The following is a 21,581-nucleotide window of genomic DNA, read 5'->3' as shown; positions in this document are numbered from 1 at the left end:
ATCTAATAAAACTTAAAATTTTGTTTCCAAGTTAAGATAAAGACCAACATATATTTGCAAACATTACCAGAATTTTAAAGTATTTCAATTCAACAAAATAACAGCTAAAGAAATGTGTGTGAGAAATCTGTGAATGTAATATTTCGTTGCTTCAACAGATTAAGCTAGAATAAATGTAATTTTAAATCTTTCTCTTTTATACGGTCTCGCAAATACTAATGAACAACAGCGACTTCGAATATACTTATAGAATTTATGGCAGGAGGTGAAGTACAGTCCATTAAATCAGTCTCAGATCTTAATAGCATAACACCAGTTTGTCGATGTAACAAATTTTTGCGAACCAAGTCGATGACCAAATTTATTTTGCAGCAGTGGTATCTGATTCAGCTACGATATCAAATGCTTTTAGTCCCACTGCTTGGCACCTTGGGCAAGTTTCTAGTACTATAGCTACGGGCCGACCAAAGCCTTGTGAGTGGCTTTGGTAGACGGAAACTGAAAGATGCCTATCGTATATATATATATATATATATATATATATATATATATATATATATATATATATATATATATATATATATGTGTGTGTGTGTGTGTGTGTGTGTGTGTGTGTGTGTGTGTGTGTGTGAGTCTTTCAAAATGTAAGTCCTGGGGTCGATTTGTTCGACTAAAAACCCTATATTATATTATATATATACCTATATACTACATATTGCGTGCTACATCGTCACAGATGACACAACCTCCTTGTGCTCTCCCGTTGTCAATGGCATTTCTGACTTTCTGTCCATGACCTCTCAGATAACTATTCTGTCCCATTGCAGATTTGCAAGGTTTGAATCAAATGTGACAGACGAAGCCTGCAACTTACTGCGCACTCCCAACTGTTTAAGTTTGGACATGTCGCAACTTTTCCATTGTCATAGGACTTTCACAAGATGGAATGACAAATGAGGTCACCTGAATGAGATATCTGTACATTATTGGATTATAGTGATAAATGCTTGTACAACACGACTACCGTTTTGTGTCTCTATGATTAGTACCTCGTGACAAGCCGAAGCAAGATAACCAGCAGTCACATGAAACGCAAGTTTTGCATCAGAATAACCTTCTCCTAGAAGGATGCTGTGACCACAACTAAGGGTCCCTCACTCACTGTGGTTTTACTGCGTGCTCTAACGCCAACCAAGTGCATTTCTATGTTCCTGCGTTCAGATGGATTGTTATCACATATGCTTGCTAAGACATAGCTGTAACCCTGACAGGTGCTACTACTCCGGGTCAGAGTAGACCTGGGAACAACAATAGCTAAGAGGTGATTTTACATTCCTCCAAGCCCTGGAACTCCCAAACCAGAGCCCCACAACCGGATACAGTTTAAACTCATACTCAGGACATACATACATACCTTCATATATATATACATATATACCTACATACATACATATAAACATACATGCATGTAAACACACATACATATCTCAATATGATATAAACACAATAGACCTGATATAATGATTTGGGATAGAGAAGAAAACTGCATACAACTCGTAGTAATCAGCTGCCCAGCAGATATTAACATAAAGCTGAAGATCAGTGAAAAAGAGAATACCTATGCTGAACTATTGAGAAATCTACAGTTACCCTATTCAGATTAGAAGTTCAGGTTTATACCTGTAATTATTGGGGCACTGGGATATGTAACACACTGCCTAAATACCAATCTTGAGAAATTAGGCTTCTCAAAACAAGAAAGGAGAAACCTGATTCGAAGAATACATTTCCAAGTCATCATTGGAACTGTAAAAATCTGTAAAACTTCCTAGAAGTTTATTAAATGTCTAGATATGCAATTATATGCATGAGAAGACATACATAGAACAAAACATATAAACCTGAACGTATACATACATGCATACTACATACATACATGCATACTACATACATACATGCATACTACATACATACATGCATACTACATACATACATACATACATGCAAAATACTCTGTTGGTGTTGTTGAAATTCCAACGAAGGAGCCTTGGATCTAGCTTAGAAACCGGCTCTTTATTGGCAAGCAATCTTGAAAAAAAAATAATGACATACATACATACATACATATAAAGATATTTAGCTTGGAGATAATTTTTAAGACAGACGTAAAGGCTAACAAAATGTATCGTTGAGTGTTTGAAGGATGACGCTGTATCATTTGGACAATCTTGTGATTGAATAATCTGGTGGTTGTTGCTAACATCCCCGCTTGGTCAGTCTTAATCCAGCAGAATTATGATTGATGTCATATGAACCATGATCACTCCTCCTTTTTATTGAGAATAGTCAATGTCGAAATAGACCATGCAACGTATTCTTTTCTTTTTTACAAAAAAGAAATGCTGCTATGTGATTTTCAGGAGGTATGACGACTCTTTCGAGCCAAACGGAGACCTTAAAAAGGAGAAACTCTGAAAAAAAGTAAATGCAAAAATGTTTTTACTCCTTGGAAATGGTTTCTTGTCATAGAGATGAAGAGCCAATCAGGTGAGAGTTTGCACTGATACAAAAGATTCTAACAGAAGAACTGTAGGACTATAATCAAACGGCTGGGTTTAAACGGCTTCTAAACACTGAAGAATGCTTGCGATATAACTGCAGTTTCTAATTGCATGGAAGAATTGCTTTTATTATATTCACAGGGGAAACATAAATTATGTTTTGAAAGTTGTTATCGCGGTGAAATTTCCCGTCTTATTTTTACACATAATATATCTCAATTTACATTATGCAATATATATTTCCAGCTTTTAAAAGAACGGTAAAGTATGATTAAAGGGAGAACCAGTAACAGTTACAGCACATAGAAATGGATCCCTTGTCTTCTCGGAAAGTAAAAGTTGTAAACCGTAGCATTTTGTTGCTTAAAAGTCTTTAGTGTAGATGAAGTTACATTTGAAAATCCAACTCCGGCTAAAGAATCTATTTATAAACTAGGGTTAACATCCGTGCGTCGATTTCATGCACCATTACCTTCAATTGTGCTGCACATCTGAAAATTGCAGTTCTGTGCCTTAAAAATCATTATTGACAGCAAATATACAAAACAGAAACATCCCAGTTATTGTTGTTTGAGGAAATTTGAGAAAGAGATTTAATATTAGTTGTAATGAAGTTCATATACTAGAGCACAGCGTTATCATTAAAGCAACGCTTTTCAAGTATAATCTATTTCAGCAACATGTACTGTGTACATGTATTTAAGGATTATTCTCATACACTTCTTCGGCTTCAGCTGTACGTTAATTTCTGATATGAGATCATTTCAAGAACTTGCAGGAATTTGCATTATCTTGGAAAGAAATCCTATTAAACTAAAAATTCTATTAAATTAACTAAATTGCTTAATGTACAAGCTCCTTTCAATAACAATTACTGCAGCAGACTGATACAAAACAGAGAGAAAGAGAGAGGGAGAGAGAGGAGGGGTAGAAAGGAGAAAAACAAAGCGGGAGACAGAGGAAAAGAAAGATGAGCTGTTTTGTTTTTCTATATCTTATCCTTTATGAGAATGGGTGCATTGATTGATTAAATATTTATATCAAATAAATCTATGTTATTCTTCAATTAAAATTACTTAATTCAATTAAGGATAATCAAAAATTGAAGTACAAAATCTTTTTTCTGTTGAACATTATTACATTTTCAATATGGAACTCAGCCAAATCAAACAGACTGGTCATTACATTCTAGTAATAAGATGTGACTCATTTTGTTTTTATTGTCATGTGTGAAGGAGACGAAAACGTTGTTCATGGGTGGTGTGATACACTCGAGATCGTAAAAGTGTTGGGTAGGAATTAGATTGATGTGATAATATGAAATGATAGTGTTACGATCAGTATGTGAATTTACTGGTCAAGAGAAAGAGAGAGAGAGAGAGAGAGAGAGAGAGAGAGAGAGAGAGAGAGAGAGAGAGAAAGAGAGAGAGAGAGAGAATTAGTAGCAAAACACGTGAATGTCATTCAGAACGGTTTTAAAGACAGCCAAACAAATACTATACGGAGAATGAGCTATGGTTTTACCAATTCCAGTTTTGGCTTGAAACCTACGATCGTAAGCCATATCATTAAATTCTTCTCTGTCAGGTTATGTAATCAGTTTTCCTGTATCTGTCATATCGTATTTAATTCTTCATTCTTAAGTAAGTTAAAAAGTCGAGAATATGTACCAGATCTTACGGGAATAACATCAATAATACAGGGTTATTGAAAAAAATGAACTGATTTCATTACGCAATATTTCAATAAGTAAAAGCAATAGAAATCTCCAGCTAAGTCACAAGTATTTACTCACAGTCAACTTTTATTTCCTGTCTTTACAAGTGTTCAATGTGGCTACCACCTGCAGCGCGGGCAACATCAATGCGACAAGAGAATTCCTCCTAGACGCTTTTTGTGCTTGGGCTGCGAGATTCCCAGACCTCACTCTGTGTGATTTTTTCTTGTGGGGATATGTAAAAGATCGCGTTTATGTTCCACCGCTACCCACTAACCTCGATGACCTTAAACATCGAATAATAACAGCGATCAAGTAAGTGGATCGTGATATGCTGATACGTGTCTGGGAGGAATTCTCTTATCGCATTGATGTTGTCCGTGCTGAAGGTGGTGGCCATATTGAACACTTGTAAGACAGAAAATAAAAGTTGATTGTGAGTAAATACTTGTGACTTAGCTGGAGTCTTTTACTGCTTTTCCTTATTAAAATATTGCGTAATGAAATCGGTTCATTCTTTTTGAATAACCCTGTAGAATGCGATCATATATTAAGTTAGCATTTTTTTCTTATCCTCTTAGAGTCATAAGCTTCTATCTCTATGAGCCGTTCGAGGCTTTGACGACATGTACTGGAATCTACTGAAATTATGAGGATTACTGGTTACTATGTCCAAGGTGCAGGCATGGCTATATGGTTAAGAAGGTCACTTCGTAACCACGTACTTTTAGGTTCAGTCCTACTGCAGCCTAACTTGGTCAAGTGTCTTCTACAATAACATTGGGCCGACTAATGCCTTGTGATTGAATTTGGTTGCCAGAAACTGTGTGGAAGCCATTCCTATATACATGTGTGCACGTGTGCATTGTATCTTTGTGTTTTTTCCTGCACCACTTGACAACCGGTGCTGGTTTATTTATTTCCTCTTAACTTAGCGGTTCAGCAATATACCAGTAGAATGAATACCAGACATTAAAAGAATAAGTATTGGGGTTGATTTATTTCACTAAAACCACAGTCCAATGACTGAAACAAGTCTACCAAATCCACTTACAAGGCTTTGGTCGACCCGAAGCTATAGTAGAAGAGACCCATGCTGTGGGAATGAACCCAGAACTATCCGGTTTTGGAAGCAAAATTTCACAGAGCCACTCTTGTTCCTATATTCTGGAAGAAATTCGTGGAAAATTTTTATGATATTTTTTCCTTTCTCTTCATAGAGCATTATTACTTTAGCAACCGAGAGACAAAAAAATAAAAAAGAGGAAGTCCTACGTGTCTGCATACAGTGTAGTTGTTTCCAAAGAGTTACCTTGTGAAGGGGTTCTTAAAGTAGCAAATATTTTAGTGTTAATTACAAACATAATTTACAAGCCGTTTACGATACCTCTTTCAGGTGTAGATATTGGTTACAGGTCAGACTAGTGCTGCTACCAGAATGACAGTAGATGGTACAACCTGCGGCTGTTTTTGCTGCCTTGTAGACACATACAGGAGTATGAAAGGCTAAGGGAGTAAACCCAAACAGAAAATCCCGAGAGAGGGACCCTAAGGCAGTTAATGGGGAGGAATGATCCAAACTATCTTCTGGCAGCCCCTGCAACTTTGCTGGTTCCACTTGTCAAGCGGTGGTGGGGGACAAACACAGACAAAAACATGCACATACGCGCGCGCACACACACACATCAATATATATATATATATATATATATATATATATATATATATATATTTATACACGACGAGTTCCTTTCAGTTTCCGTCTACCAAATCTACTCACAAGTCTCTTTGATCGGCTTGAGTTTAAAGTAGAAGACATTTGTCCAAGATGCCATACAGTGGAAATGAACCTGGGGCCTTATGGTTAGGAAGCAAACTTCTTACCACACAGCCACGTTCCAGTTATACATGCTATTTAAAATGTACCGCCGTTCAATCACCATTTATCTCCCCTCTTATTGGAGATCCACATATTGCTGTTAACAAATATATTCCCTCTTAACTCCAGTTCAAGTAGCCGTTATGTGGCCGTTGAACGTGAAAGAAGCAGCTACACAATCTCCTTGTCTCAAATAAGAACACATTAGATATCAAAGTGGTGAAGGCACACGGCTCAGTGGTTAGAGCGTCGGGCTTACAATCGTGAGGTTGTGAGTTCGATTCTTGGACCTGACTGTGTTGTATTCTTGAGCAAAATACCTTATTTCGCGTAGCTTCAGTTCACTCAGTTTCAGAACTGAGTTGCGGCATCACTGGTGCCAGGTTGTATCGGCCTTTGCCTTTCCTGTGGACAACATCAATGGTGTGGAGAGGGGTGGCATGGTATGCATGGACGACTATCACAAACAACCTTGCTCGGACTTATCCCTCGGAGGCGAGCTAGGTGCAATTCCATGGCCACTCATGACCGAAGGGAGTCTTTACCTTTTTTTTATACTCCCGACTGGAACACTTGTGATTATAGGTTTACTCGGTCAGCAAAGTTGACTTAAAGCTGAACGACAGCTATTACCACCACCATCGCCAGCAACAGTAGCAACAACAACAACGACTACCACACTGTCGTCGCTGACACTACCGCCATCACAATCGCCACCACTACTGTCAGCAGCAGCAACAACGACAATGACACCGTGATCATCGCTGCTACAACACCACCACTATCGCAGCCGCCACAAGCACTACTGTTACCATCATCATCATCATCAGCATTATAACAACAACAGCAGCAGCAGCAAACAAACAATTACACTATATTCAAAATTTCAGGCTGTTTTAATTCTCATTTCGTGTTAACACAAATCAGAAACTTCGTTTGTATTCATCTGAAGGTGAATGTCCAAACAAGTTAGGTCCGGTTCTAGTTCCGGTCCTTTAAATTATTTCGTTTCCTTTCATTGTGCCTGAAAAATCGTGAAGGCGCGTGGCTGAGTGGTCAGGGGTTTTCGGCTCACGATCCTCAGGTAGTGAGTTCGACACCCGGCGGTACGTTGTATCCTTGAGCAAGACACTTTATTTTACATTGCTCCAGTCCACTCAGCTGGTAAAAATGAGTAGTACCTGTATTTCCAAGGGCCAGCTTTGTCACATCCTGTGTCACGCTGAATCTCCCTAAAAACTACAATTACATTAAGGTGTGCGAGTTTATGGAGTGCTCAGCCACTCACACGTTAATTTCATAAATAGGGTGTTCCGTCGATTGGATCAACTGTAACTCTTGTCGTCGTAACCGACATAGTGCCAATCTGACTAACCGACTATGTCTTATTATAAGTACTACATCGACACCCGTCAGTGGAGGCGCAATGGCCCAGTGGTTAGGGAAGCGGACTCGCGGTCATAGGATCGCGGTTTCGATTCCCAGACCGGGCGTTGTGAGTGTTTATTGAGCGAAAACACCTAAAAGCTCTACGAGGCTCCGGCAGGGGATGGTGGTGAACCCTGCTGTACTCTTTCACCACAACTTTCTCTCACTCTTACTTCCTGTTTCTGTTGTGCCTGTAATTCAAAGGGTCAGCCTTGTCACACTGTGTAACGCTGAATATCCCCGAGAAGTACGTTAAGGGTACACGTGTCTGTGAAGTGATCAGCCACTTGCACGTTAATTTCACGAGCAGGCTGTTCCGTTGATCGGATCAACTGGAACCCTCGACGTTGTAAGCGACGGAGTGCCAACAACAACTAAGGTGTGCGAGCAGGCAGAATCGCTGGCACGGCAGACAAAATATTTAGCGGCATTTCATCCGTCTTTACGTTTTGAGTATAAATTCGGCCGAGGTCGATTTCACATTTCATCCTTTCGGGGTCTTTAAATAAATACCAGTTGAACACTCTCCGAAATTTCTGGCTTTGTGTTGAAATTTGAACGCAATAATATGAATATATTCTGCGTCATCGGATTCATCTGTACCATTACAATTAACTATAATTAATTGTTTCCTTTTCCGGTGACGGAATGTGAAAAACCTACGGAATTTAAATCGAGTACAATGCAACAACCATCTGATGCAATTAAGGGCTTATAATTCACGAGCAAAGTCAGTAATTTTCAAGAGAGAGGGTGGGGCAGTCGATACCATCAACTTTAGTATTTTACTTGTAGTTTATTTCATGAAGCCCCGGAAAGATGAAAAGTAGACTTTGGCGGAATTTGAACACAAAACATCAAGAACCAGAAGAAATACCGCAAAGTACATTTTTTCCGACGTTCTAACAATTCTGTCAATCTACCGTCATGTCGAATGCAAAGAATCCCCTAATTTTGGCACAAGACTAGACATTTTGAGGGAAGGGGCAAATCGATAGCATCAAGTCCACTAGTTCGCTTTATCGACACCCGAAAGGATGTAAAGCAAAGTTGAGCTCGGCGAGATTTGAACTCAGAACGTAAAGAGTCGTAAAACATTACCGCAAAGGACTCGCCCAACTCCCACGCTCTATCAATTTTGCCAATCCACCGCCCTGACGAATGCAAATAATAAATGATCCTATAATTAATGAATATCAGTTAATGAATTCAATGAAACTATACCTAGCGGGGTATGACGTTGTTTTGTTAATGACATCTTTAGGAAGTAGTTTGACACTAAGGCTTCTGAACAACCGGCTGTCAATTACAAAACACGTTTTCACCTAATTGCAAGTTCTTGTCAAAGCAATTACAAAACTAATCAACAGCCTTTGTGTAGATTAGGAAATATTCAAATAACATGTCCACCAGCTAATATCGTATTATTGTGGAATGAAATCCACATCATATCCACAGACACAGCCACCTCACACAGCTTCACAGATACGAACACACACACACACACACATATATACATACATACACACACACACACACACACACACACACACACACACACACACACACACACACACACACACACACACACACACACACACACACATATATATCGCTGTTAAAATTTTCGTTAACGACTTAACTTTTAAGTTAAGTCTGAAAATCATTACCGGACTCATTAACTTCCGTTACATTTCGCTTACGTTAACTTAAGTCCGTTAACCCAAAACTCGTCTACTGCAGCCCCATGGTCGACGCAGTTTTGGCCCCTTGGTCGACGTGGATTTAGCAGGCATCGAAAAAAGATTTGCGACCCTCCTGATGATGAAGAATGCCAACTGGCTGCTGCCTTCCACCCCAGGTTTCACCTCAACTGGTTGTATAGGTATGATAGCACCAAATTCACCAAGGTGAAGAGAAGCATGGAGGATAAGGTCGAAGAGGTCATGAGGCAGCAGTCTGAGGAAGCCAAGATTTTAGTAAAGACCTGGTTGGAGACCAACTCCAAAGATCTACTAACATATGCTGCCTTCTTGAGTGAGCAAGTGTTGGTGGACTTGTCCATCAAGTTCAACACAACCGTACCTTCCAGTGCTGCAATTGAACGTTTTTTTTTCCCATGAGCAAGGAATCTTGAGTCCCAAGAGATCGTCCTTGTCTGATAAAAATTTTATGTTAATTTTCATGAAGTGCAACATAAATCTCATCAACAAAATGAAGAAGAAGAGAAAAAATTAAATTATGTAAATATCTAAAGAAAGCAAAAAAAGCTATAGTTTTGGGGTTCTAAAACCCTCAAAAAGGTCAAAAAAGCTGATTTTATAGTTTTGGCCTTTAGTAGTTAACCCTTTAGTATTTAAACCGGCCAAAACCCGTTATATCTAATTCCTCTACGAAATCTTTAAAACAAAATAAATCACGTTAGTGAATTCTCATAGCTTTGAGATAATGTGAGGGCTTTTCTTCTAGAAAGTACAAAACTGAAGAAAAACAAAATTACCTGATGCGGATGTCAACAGAGAAAATATTGACTTCGATAAAGTGGAAAAAATAAATGGAAGGAAAAAAATTGGTAAATATTTCGGTGTGAACGCAAATAGCTGTTACGTGATCACAAGAAATGTTAGAAATAGCACCCAAATCTTTCCTTTTCTGGAATAAGGAGCCGTTTACGCGTGATTTCGATGTCACATTCGTTGGAACCATGCAAAATAACATGGAAAAGAAAAAGACCAGTGAAACAAAACGTGCTTGATGGGAAACTTCGAGGTCCCCACCACCCCATCCACCTTGAATGTCCTGAAAGAAATTGTGGCAAAAATTATTCCACACCGAGATACGAAATAATTACCAAAAGAATAAAATCTTATACCGATTATACCTGTGTGTTAATTAATTCAAATTAATATATCTCGTCTTGAAAAGTGGCAAAATTTTTATCGGTTGCCATCTGGGATAATTTTAGTAGCAAATCAAACAAGATGCATTAAGAATTTCAATTTTAGTGTTTATCCATAGTGTTATTGCTTTTACACCTGTTAATTAAATTTACCAGCCCATAAAAGTCAAATTTACTCAACAAGATCAGCTAAAACTGCATAACAATAAACATTGTTATTCGTGTACTAGTTTCGGAATTAACATTCTCTTACCGAGAATATCTGTCCCCAAGTTCTCAAATTGGATATATGCTACGCAGTAACCATTTTCTGCAGAGATATTTCCGGAATTAGCGCGCCAAAACTAAGACATTTGATCTTTACCATTACGTTGTAATTAGCAGAACCATATACACGTTCGCCTCTTGGGATGAACAACTTGTATAAGATTCTGAAAATTATAATTTCCTTGCAGTTCGTGCTGAAGAGGGACAGATATTCTCGGTAAGAGAATGTTAATTCCGAAACTAGTACACGAATAACAATGTTTTAATTTTATTTATGTAATTTTCACTGTCTTGCCCGCATACGGTTTGGTATTTCGCTGAATTTCTTTTGAGAACTATTAGGTCTTAGTAGACACAACATGTGATCTTCTAGCACATTAAATGTCCACTTTAGTGGTCATCGTTATATATAAACATATACATATCGATAGATAGATAGATAGATAGATAGATAGATAGATAGATAGATAGATAGATAGATAGATAATGTAAACATTATCAATGTCACATACCTAATGTATGTATTTTGTATATGCACTTATTAGCTGCGAGATTTCGTCCAGAGGAAATCTCTTCGCGATGTCCAGTGTTAAAATACCCTGGATAACTCAAAACCAGACGAAACGAATCGCCCCAAAGGTGAATGAAAATGGTGGTTATTGATTTCACTATTATGTCACCTCATCGTCACCGTATACTTGTGTCACTTCGAAACAAATTCGAATTGCTGATCTGAAGTACATGTGCAGATAGCGTGAAATGTATCTGCTGATGTGTAACAAAGCCGCACAAGTAAAACAAAATTAAATTTTGAATAAGAAGCCCTTCCAATAACGTAAACCTTACCGTATACATGCCTCAGCCCAGCGATTCGAATTCGTTTCACAGTGACCTCGATCTGTAGTGCCGATGAGCAGAAATGACAGTGAAATATCGATATCCACCGTTTTGGTTCACTTTCGGGGCGTTTCGTTTCGCCTGGTTTGAAGTATGTCTAAACTTTCAGAACGCAGATCTGCATGAACTGAGACCCCCGGATCTTTTCTGTTTGGTTGCCCCTTTTCAATTTCTTCGATTTTTGTTCCAAATGTTTTCATATTTGGTGTATTGGTGTAGTTTTGTATGGTAATCATTGACATGAAATTCATTTTCACCAGAAATTAAAAAATAAAGAGTTCATAGCCTTTAAATTTTGCAAATTTTGTTAATTTTAGTCAATCGAAATCCACATACATATAAGTGCTTGTTTCCATAGTATCAAGCCAAGCATAAGAACTCTTCTGTCTGGCCAGAAAGCATGTGTTGACAAATATATTTTACACTGAGACACGTGGGTGGTTTATTCTGTGTTCTGCTGCTTGTTGAATATTCTACGTTCTGTATGTTGATTTTTGAATGTTTTACGTTGCGCACGTTGTGTTTCTTCTGCTGTTTTCTTTTTTCATAAAGAGATTAATGAGCTTATTGCTATTTATAGGATATATAAGCTGGCACTCAGCTAAACTGGTCAGTATAATTTTGCAAGACAGTGCATGCGCTAACAAAATGGATTAATTCATTCATTCATAATGCAATTTACAGTAATTTTTGAATAACTTAAAGTGTAGTTTAAGGTAAGGCATACTTTAATTAATATTTCACGTTAAGCTAAAAATGCCGTAGAATTTACTATGAAGAGACAGGGAGAGAGTGAACGAAAGAGAGAAAGAAAAAGCAAGAGAGAGAGAGAGAGAGAGAGAGAGAGAATGATGGGGAAAGAGAGAATGAAGGTGAGAGAAGGGTGAAAGAGTGAGATGAAGAGAGAGAGAGAGAGAGAAAGGGAAAGAAAAAAGAGATGAATAAGTAGAGAGTAAAGGAAAGAAAGGAAGGGAGAAAGAGAGGGAGAGAATGAAGGAAATGGGAGGAAAAGTGAATGGGGGAGAGGGAGAGAAAGAAGGAGAGAGAAGGAAATAGAGGGTTCGAGGGAGCGGAAATGAAGGAGAGAGAGGAAGAGAAAGTGAAGGAAAAGTAGAGATGAAAGCAGAGAGAGGGTTGACAGGGCGAGATGTTCAGAGTAAAGGTGGAAATAGGCGGGGAGAGAAAAGATGAGTGTAAAGGAGAGAGAAGGAGAGGGGGAGAGAGTGAAGAGGAGACAAAGCACTAGGGAGGTAAGAACTACTAAGAGGTAACTAGGAAGGTAAGAAATAGATAAAGAGAGAGAGAGAGAGAGAGAGAGAGATAGAGAGAGAGAGAGAGAGATAGAGAGAGAGAGAGAGATCTACTTTTCTATCAGAAGACTTTCTGGTAAGTGGCAAGTCGATACGGCAAGTTTGGACGTTTGACAACGCATAATAATGAAGCAGAGTCGCGAAAATGGCCGGTAGAGATTATAAATATTAAAATGCAATACCAACAAGAAGCACATTTATTCAAATATATTCATAGGTAGAGGGGGGAAAGAAGAACGGAAAATCGTAACACTGACAAAAATGATATATAATCAGATATTTCAAAATATCAAACAATGCCTAAGCTTATAACGAAATGTTCAATATTGATCCATAGTAATCCAACCAATAATCAATTGATACAAGTCGTTTATAAGTACAGGCCAACCAATGACGATGATGAAACCTTTCCTGGCTTTAGATATAAGAATTTATGACACAGCTATTGACTTGGCAGTGCATTTTTTTTATTATTTTTATTATGGATGGGTAAATGCGATACTCCTCAAGTGCTGTTGCCTTGTATGGGTGTACGTGTATATGTCAAGGAATGTTTGGTAATAATAATTTATGATTGTGTGCAAGCATCCAGATACGTTTGTATCTATCTATCTGTCTGTCTGTCTGCTTGTTTATGTGTGTGTATGCGTGTGTGCGGGAGGCGCAATGGCCCAGTGGTTAGGGCAGCGGACTCGCGGTCATAGGATCGCGGTTTCGATTCCCAGACCGGGCGTTGTGAGTGTTTATTGAGCGAAAACACCTAAAACTCCACGAGGCTCCGGCGGGGGGTGGTGGCGAACCCTGCTGTACTCTTCCACCACAACTTTCTCTCACTCTTTCTTCCTGTTTCTGTTGTGCCTGTAATTCAAAGGGTCAGCCTTGTCACACTGTGTCACGCTGAATATCCCCGAGAACTACGTTAAGGGTACACGTGTCTGTGGAGTGCTCAGCCACTTGCACGTTAATTTCACGAGCAGGCTGTTCTGTTGATCAGATCAACTGGAACCCTCAACGTCGTAAGCGACGGAGTGCCAACATGCGTGTGTGCATGTATGTGTGTGTGTATACACACACACACACACACACACACACACATATATATATTCACTTTTGAATAGACCATCATCCGTTAATATGAGGACGATAGAAAATATTGAACAACTTCCAGTTATAGAAGAGATGGCATCTGAACCAACTCTAAATGACATTTATTTAGCTATGAATAAGCTGAATAACAACAAGTCTCCAGGATCTGATGGAATCTGTGCAGAAGTCTTGAAATATGGGGGTGACAAAATGATGGAACTCTTAAATATTTTAATTTGTCACTGTTGGAGAAGTGAGAAAGTGCCTCAAGACTGGATTGATGCCATTCTTGTCTCCTTATATAAATCGGGGCCAAAGGATCTGTGTGGTAATTTTCGTGGGATTTCCCTTTTGCCTGTGGTTGGAAAGGTGCTCGCCCGCATTTTGTTAGAACGTTTAAATACCTTTATAGTTCCAAGTATGGTGTCTGAGTCTCAGTGTGGTTGTCGTTCCTCCAGGGGCACAGCTGATTGTATCTTTACTCTCAGACAATTACAGGAGAAGTGCATTGAACAGAATCTTGCTCTGTACCATTGCTTTGTTGATTTGAGCAAAGCATTCGATACTGTTAATCGAAGTGCTCTGTGGCTAATTCTGGGGAAAATTGGTTGCCCAGAAAAGTTTATAAACATGGTCAAGGCTTTGCATCAGGATATGAGAGCTAGGGTTAATTTTGGTGGTTGGCTTTCTGAATCTTTTGCTGTGGAAAATGAAGTAAAGCAGGGAGACCTTGATGCACCCACCCTCTTTGCAATATACTTTGCCGTTGTGGTGTCACATTCCTTTCAAAACTCTGAGGAGGGTATCTACATAAAATATCGAACAACGGGGAATGTTTTTAATTTGACCCGACTGAAGTTTAAAACGAAGGTTTTTACTTCACTTGTTAGGGAAATTTTGTATGCTGACGATTGCGATCTGGTTAGTCATTCTGAATCGGGTCTGCAATCCCTTGTATCTGCATTTGATGCAGCTTGTGATGATTTTGGCCTGACCATCAATCTGAAAAAAACAGTTGTGATGTATCAACCTGCGTATGGTGCTGTTTGTAACCTCCCTAAAATTTTTGTTAAGGGAAAGTTACTTGAGGTTGTCAATTCATTTGTCTACCTGGGAAGCTCTGTTCAAGATGATGGAAATCTTGATACGGAAATACACCTGCGAATTCAAAGGGCAGCAAAAGCATTTGGTGGCTTGGAGTCACGCGTCTGGCGCCAGCGACATATAAATAACAATACAAAGCTGGCTCTTTACAAATCATTTGTCTTAACATCCCTATTGTATTCCTGTGAAACTTGGACCTGTTATGAAAGGCATTTTAAAATGTTAGAAAAATTCCACCAAAAATGCCTTCGTCATATTTTAAGAATTAAATGGAATTCTTTTACTCCAAACACAGATATCCTTGCATCTGCAGGCATCCCCTCAATTAAAGCCATGATTTTGAGGAACCAATTGAGATGGTGTGGCCATATTGTTCGAATGGCAGATGAACGCATGCCGAAACAGCTGTTTTATGGTGAGCTTGCAGAGGGGAAACGTTATCGGCATAAACCTAAAAAAAGGTTTAAGGATGGCATAAGGACTGCTATGAAGTCAATTGGAATGGCTCCAAAAGATATAGAAGTCCTCGCTTCAGATCGAGTTGGATGGCGAACAAGGGTGTGGAGTGGAGTGAAAGCATTTGAAGAGGCCAGGATGATGCAAGCAGGGCTCAAGAGACATTTAAGGAAAAAGGTGAAGACTGAGAAGGTGAATGACAAGGACCTTTTTGTGTGCACAGTCTGTGACAGACCATGTCTGTCCTTGGCTGGCCTCAAATCTCACCTGCGAACCCATGGAAAACAAACCTCACACAGCTATTCTGATTATATGTCTGTGCACACGTTTGAATGTGGTGTGTGCCAGAGGGTTTGCAAATCCAATGGGGGTCTTAAAAGACATGTTAGGATCCACAATGAGCAGAACTTACTTGCAGGTATTGGTAGTGCAAATCAGAGGTGCAATCTGTGTGGGTGTTTTTTCAAAACACTGTCTGGTTTAAAAAGCCACATCAGATGCCATGAAAGGGCTAAGGTGTAGGTGCAGGACTTGGTCAAACTCTGTTTAAGGAGTAGACAACCACCATATATATATATATATATATATATATATATATATATATATATATATATACGTGGTTTGATAATTAAGTATCAGGACTGTTGTTATATGCTACTGTAACGAATCTAAAGCACATAGAGTGATTGATGCCGCTTGGCACAGATTGATCTGGAACTCTGCTATGCATGCACACTAAGTTTTCACCTTCTAGCTCACTTCTGCTGTTTACAGCAGCGCTTGGAAGGAACGTGTGTAACGTGTGATTGTCGCATAATAATTTTAGCATTTTCTACCTTGATCTTTTTTCCATATATATATATATATATATATATAGATATGCAGGGCAGGGAATCGTCAATTAGTAATAAAATTAATAATTAACAATTTTGCCGGGTAGCTCAGTATGAAAAAACCTTTTCGGTAAAAATCATTTATAATCATAAATATATAGGGATTGACAGTAACCTGCTTTTCTACATGCACACACGCATATATATATATATATATATATATATATATATATATATATATATATATATAAATAAATATATATATATATATATATATATATATATATATATATATATATATATATCAACTCGTGTGTTCCTTTTCAACCTTCTACATATCATTACCCCACACGAGATGCAGAAAATGCCAACAAAAACAGACACAATCACTACCATAAATGAAGAAATACTGAAAGAACTCAAGAAAATCAACACAAATCTGTTAACGTTCTTGAATAAATTCGACTCGACACACGAACCCAATCGAGAGAACAATGAGGAAATCGATGCGAAAAATACAACCTTCCAAATCGTCCAAAACCTTGGAAACTTATGTGAAACGATTAGAACATTTTTCTCTAACAACGCGAACCAAGGACCTCCAAACGAGGCAGCATATGGGATCAATACTCTGACAACATACCAAATGAACAAATCACTCAGAGATGGAAAGTTTGTCTTTTGGAAGATGATACTAAACAACAACAAAGCGGATGTATACAAAAAATGGCTCAATCAGACACCGTTAATACTCCCACTTAAACTCCAGATCAAAGCCATTACAGATGAACCTGAAACACAAAGACGCCTCAGGTAAAGAATGGTAATGGAAAAAATGAAAATGGAAATAGAACTTCTAAAATTGAGGGCCCAGACAAATGAAGATAAAGTAAAAGTCTATCGATGAAAAGATTAACCAAGAAATTAGCAAAATGACCCAAGAGAAGATCTCCAAACTATGGAAAGAGGATTGTGATAAAGAAGAACTGAAATCCCTCCAACGCTGGGAGAAAAGTGCCACTTGGTTCTCAAACTATGAAACCATCTTTCAAACAGAGCACGCTTCCAACAACCCTTTCCTGAAAATAAGAAAATCAATACAACACTCAAGCACTGATTCACACCTAACTAAAAAACGGAACCATCACCCCTACCAAAAAAAGAATACAGGATGTAACCCTAACTTTGTAAGCCACCAGCGATACAATATCAGGAGTACTCCAACTTCAAACAGAGAAAGGAAAAATCACTACCCGCAGGATAGACACTGCAACCTCTTCCCTCCCATAAGAAGTTACCAACGAAATTTTCGTTCTAACAATCTACTAAACAACCATGCACAACAAACCCGTACCACACGCAATAATTACCAACGACGGCCTCCTAAAACACCTAAAACATTTTCCAAACAGACATTAATGGGGATTTTTTAAATGTCTTATTTCTTATTTCTTATTTTCCTGATGGCAGCTCACTTGACTGTTCAGGGGCGAGTTAACATAGCATCACGCTATGAAGTGTGGAATTCCGTTGTTTTAGTTCAGAGATGGTGGCGTGCATGGAAAGGTAAGCATGCAACACTACGTCCTGAGACAATAAAAAGTTGTCATACAACAAAGCTTATGACCATGGGCTCTGTGAACGATGCAAGAAGAAGTGGCCGTCCAACCACATCCCGATCAACGGAGAGCGTGACAACAGTGCAGGAAATGTTTAATCGCAGCCCGCAAAAAATCAACACGTCAAGCAGCTCGTGAAAGTAGACTAACGAGACACACAATACGTACAGTGTTGCATAAAAAATTGAATTTTCATCCGTGGAAACCCCATTATGTACAGGAGCTAAAACCTAAAGACTGTGACCGCAGAATGGAATATGGAGAGTTAATGCTAGGTTGGCATGAAGATTGACCTGAGTTGTTTGAACAAATCCTCTGGATTGACGAGGCTGTATTCCAATATTGGTGGTTTCATCAATCGTCACAACTGCCATTACTGGGCGTCGTGTGATAAGGATCCGGAAATGATGGATGCAAGCTCGACCAAAAGTGACCATGTGGTTCGGAATGACAGCAACAAGAGTTGTCGGCCTATATCTTCTGCGTGACACCATGAATATGGACCGCTGTCTTCAGATGCTCGAAAATTACGTGTGGTTCACGGTGTCTGGCTGGAATAACATCGGTGACCTGATATTCATACAGAATAGTGCACCAACCCATTTTACTCTTACTGTGCATGCGTGATTAGACCAACATTTTCCAGGACTTTGGATGGGACGACGCGGACATCATGAATGGCCTCCAAGAAGTCCATATTTCACTCCATGTGATTTGTACCTGTGGGGTTACACAAAAAAGGAGGTATACAAGACAAAACTTCACAAACTGGAGGATCTGGAGACACAGATTCAGGAGGTTCTCAAAGGTATCCCACACGACGTCCTTCAGAGGGTTGTTCATTTCATCCCTGGCCATTTAAGGAAACTGGTCGACGTCACCGGTGCTTACGTTGAAATATGAAGATTGACTTTCATTTTCCCATCTAATAAAGAATGTTTCATTTGTTTCAATAAGTTTGTAAAAGTAATATGGATTTTATTATCAATTTTTAATGCCTACTTACTTTCTCCTACTCTCTCTCTCTCTCTCTCTCTCTCTCTCTCTCTCTCTCTCTCTCTCTCTCTCTGTATATATATATATATATATATATATATATATATATATATATATGCGCATGTATATATATATATATATATATATATATATATATATATATACTCTGACAGTTCGGATTTAGCTAAGCCATTCGGTGATGGAGTAGTCACTGCCGACGAGTTTGCAATTTTACAGACGAAACTAGTCTTGTCCAGTGCGGTTATCTCCCCTGTCAGTATATGTAAATGCACATTCTTGCAGTTCGAAGGGTTTTAACTCTTATTTCTAGCAATATAGGTACTACGTAACACCCTCGGTCACAACTGGTAACGATTGAATGTTTTCTTTTTGCTTTTATAATGCGTGTAGCTGCCTACGTTATTTTGTAATTTTCACGTTTTCCCGTATCGAAGTACGATAAGCTGAAAAAAGTTAATTTCATCAGTTTTTATCCATTCCCATGTCTTCTACATGGTTAGCGTTCGGAAGACCTGTGGAGCACATGGGAATGGGAAAAAATTATATATCTCTACTATAAATTGCAGTGTTCTTGATTGCTTGCTTGCTTGATTGATTGATTGAGTGTCGGCAGATTCACTCGAGAACGGTGCAGTGGAATCGCGTGAAATTCAGCACAGAGTGGCAACATGGTCCACTCCTGTTCAGAAGATTTTTATTGCCCTCCAACTCCCATGGTTACCGAGATAATCGATTATTACTTTTTAAGATAGGAATATCCCATTCAAAGTGGGGAGGGGCGATTTTGTTGCCTTTCCCATGCGCGAAATTTTACGTAAAACCAGCACAATAAAGATGGCTGGGTTTGTTTTTCGAAAATTTTAATCAGAGGCAGAGAAAAAAAATAATTTCAATTTTTTGTGCATTAAAAAAAAAGCTATAGCTTACGCTCTTTATAATTACTATGTTTTTTTAAACTTCAGTTACAAATGTCTTCAAACGTCGACATTCAAACAGCTTTTCCATATTGAGACAAACGAACTCTGCACAATTGTATCCATCCGGGAACGCGTTTTCAATAATTGAAATTCACAATTCTAATCAGTGTACATGAACGTCCAACCTATGATTGATCTTGAACAGTTTCGATTAACATTCTTGTGTCGCCAATACAACAACCGCACTACCATATATTTTTCTTTTAAGGCGAGGTTATACCACAAATAAGGTTCCGTGACTACATGGGGCTATGGGTACACACGTGAAGTTAGTTTTACAATATCGACCCGCAAAATCCTTAGCATCGTATTGTTTTGGGGTTGTTCTAACTTTTTATTTGTTTTTGGAATTTTTGTCTTTTTTATTTTTAGTTCTTTTTATTATTCAAAATATACATAGGAAATAGCCTTTAGCCAAATCCACCACACTGCCCGAGTGAAACCGGGAAAAATAGCTAGTATATATATAAAACAAAGTTGTTTTATTCCACACAGGTAGAAATATAGAAAAAAGAAGTTGAAAATGCACAGATATTCATTTAGATTTTTATTTTTAAACTTTTAAAAACTTAACCGATTTCTCTAATCTTATCTTTCGCGGGCTTGTACTTACAAGCTTTTCACGGGCTTGTAATTGCGTATGTTCCTTATAATTCATTCGTCACTATTTTCTTTATCAAATAATTCCTCTGTTAAGTACAATTTTCTACAGAACTATGAAATATCGTCCGGTATTTTATTTGGATTTGGGTAATGTGATGTTGGAGTAAAATTTAGGCGTTCTGAGAAAATATTAATTTTTTGTATAGGTTAATTATACCATCGCATATCGAGAATTCTGTCGGCTGGGTCTAAAAAAAGACGATCTTTCAAATTTCTTCTTGTATGTGTAGTTATGATCTCAGTTTTTAGGTGATAGAAACCGGCTGTCTCGTCTGAGAATTATTCAAGGGCAGGATGCTAGGAAGAATAATCGCCTTCTCTCTCTCATTCTTTCTCTCTCTCTATCTGCCTTTTCCTTAAATAGTTGTGTTGATAAAATGTATTTTCTGGAATAGTAACTTTTTTTGTATTCATTTAGTTATACAGATTTACGAGTTTTCACGCATCATGACAGCTCGCATCCTGTCCATTAAGTACTTATATTGTTCAGCTGTCAAGGAAGTATGATACAAACGGTTGCCTCGGTTGGTGAAGAGGCGAGTGAGCAGTAATGCATCACAATTTACTAACACATTATGTGGGTTATTTCAGTTTTATATTTAAAAAGATATAGGTGAACAAGTTACGTCACTTACTAGATATAATCCATAATGACAGCGGCAATGTTTGAGCCTTGTCTCACCTCTGCTCCGATCAATTGGAGTCGGTGTGGCCAAACTTGTTATAGCATTGATCCCTTCATGGTATCATTGATAACTCACCGACCCCCATCATGTCTAAAATAAAAATAAAATGCATAGTAAAAACTTTTATTATTTAAAAAGCAATTCCTTCCTTCTTTTGTGTCATTACTACTTTTTAATAAGAA

This window comes from Octopus bimaculoides, chromosome 4 (genome assembly GCF_046866305.1).
Source record: "Octopus bimaculoides isolate indiv1 chromosome 4, ASM4686630v1, whole genome shotgun sequence".
NCBI lineage: Eukaryota > Metazoa > Mollusca > Cephalopoda > Octopoda > Octopodidae > Octopus > Octopus bimaculoides.
Note: the sequence above shows the minus strand (reverse complement) of the source record.